Source organism: Fusarium solani (genome assembly GCF_023522795.1).
Source record: "Fusarium solani strain SB1 chromosome Unknown bctg00000003_1, whole genome shotgun sequence".
Taxonomy (NCBI): Eukaryota; Fungi; Ascomycota; class Sordariomycetes; order Hypocreales; family Nectriaceae; genus Fusarium; species Fusarium solani.
Genome location: NW_027072154.1, coordinates 1,693,418 through 1,695,406, shown reverse-complemented (window position 1 = coordinate 1,695,406; position 1,989 = coordinate 1,693,418).

Below are 1,989 nucleotides of genomic sequence, written 5' to 3'. Positions count from 1 at the left end.
GAACAGTCGATGACAGTCTGAAGGTTTGATTCTTTGATTTATGATTGGTTTATTATCAGATCAGGCTGCACTGCTCATGGAGCTGTCTCAGTCAAACCTTCGACAACCGTGTCCGTCAGCAGGCCATTTCTCGGCCAAACTCAATTGCAGCGAAATCTCTTCCCAACAACAAGATTCTGTATCAATGACGAGACTATGGATGGGTTCTTCAGTTATTCTTTGTATTTCCGAGGTTGCAACGTTGACGGCGCAGCATTAGCGACAGGTCACATCATGGAACCGGGCCGTTTAACAGCAGTTCTACCCAGAGCAAGCATCTGTACTACAAAGCTAACAACTGAGACAATCAATCAGATTTGGTATTTGGTCTACAAGACAATTATTGATGAGTGTCTTGACGCAGCAGTCCGTGGATTACTTGATGCTCCTGGGCCAATGGACTCAACCATCATTGACACCGCAACTTTGCCCTATCGCGGCTAAGATCTCAACCACTCAAGAGGACTCATCGGTGGCGTCTTCCCCTCAACCGATTGATACATCCTCATGACCGAAATTACAATGACAATGCATCCGGAATGCTCCTTGATGCAGAGTTTTCCATCTCTGGCACCTCCGAGCCTGGTGTCCAAGCCTAGAAACCTGGCATGCATCGCGGTATTAGATGTGAATGGCTGGTTTTTGAGGCAACTGGTTGCCTTGCGTTAGGCGGGTGCGGCTGAAAATCGGAGAACCTCATCCAACATCAATTCAACCTGTCATGGGCAGCGAAAATCGCTCAGATTAATAGGGGGGCCCATTATGCAATGCTTCTGTCCAAAGATGATCAAGGCGTTACCACATCGAAGTTTCCTCTTCTCTCATTCAAGCAGGGAATACAAAGGATGGATGGATTCCTTCACCAACACATGCGGCAAAACGCAGCACAGCAGAAATTCTAGGCTACTCGAACACGGTAACCCGCTCGATGGTTCATTGTCCACACGTGCTAGGGTCACATTCCAGTCTTTAGTAGCTGCCCTCGGCATGTCGGACAGAGGCATCCGAGTTGTACTTGATCAAAGCTCCTCGCTTCGATGACAATAGTCTCAGAGCGGGAACGGGAACGCGCATGAACTGCTCGTGTCTGCTGTGTGCCCAGGGTGCAGTCATCAGCGCGGGGGAAAGACTTGTCACAGAGCAGAGCCTCATGAACAAATGGCGAACAGCTGCAAGGCATCCAATCTGTTGCCCGATGTTTCATGGCAGTGGGCAGATCAACAGACGATTAAATCGTGACATCATGTGCTCCATCCCAAAACTCAAGGGGTGTCAACCAGCTCGGTGAGGACTTGATTGATAAGAAGCCGACATCGCATTTGCGATCTCCAAGCTTGAGAGCAACTGCGTTGCAACACATGCGGCTGTCACGTGTCGTGCGTGTCCTGGGCAGGCCTCAACAAGTACAGTATGCCTGACATGGATGCTGGCGAAACTTGAACCACTTGAACCTCGCACATTGATGGGTAACTTCTTCTGAGAGCCTACCAAGGTGCCCACGCAAGCCGACCCCACGACTAAGAACGGGGGTCCGGCCCCCAACCTACCTACTTTGTACACAACCACCACGCACGCGCGTCCTAACTCGGCTTTCTCTATCCACCAAGAGACACTCGGTCAACGTGATTCCATAGAATATCATGCTAATTGTAGATAGCAGCTCCAGCCGAGTTTGTACACGTATTGCTCCGTAATGCTGTTGCCTCGTCCCCCACGCACAAGATGGACTCGATCGGGCGCAATTGCGGTGAGAGACGACGAGGACAGCCTCGTCTTGTTAGCGGGCTGTCACATGGCCTGGCGAGGCTGCGCCCAAAGTGGATGCCCCTGCTAGGTCCGTTGCCTTTTCTGCTTGGGTCCTTCGCTTGTCAGAATTTGGGGCTAAGCAGGACGGACGCCTTGCGACGACGACGGACTTGGGGTTCGTTTCTTCTTTCAAGCCTCGCGGGA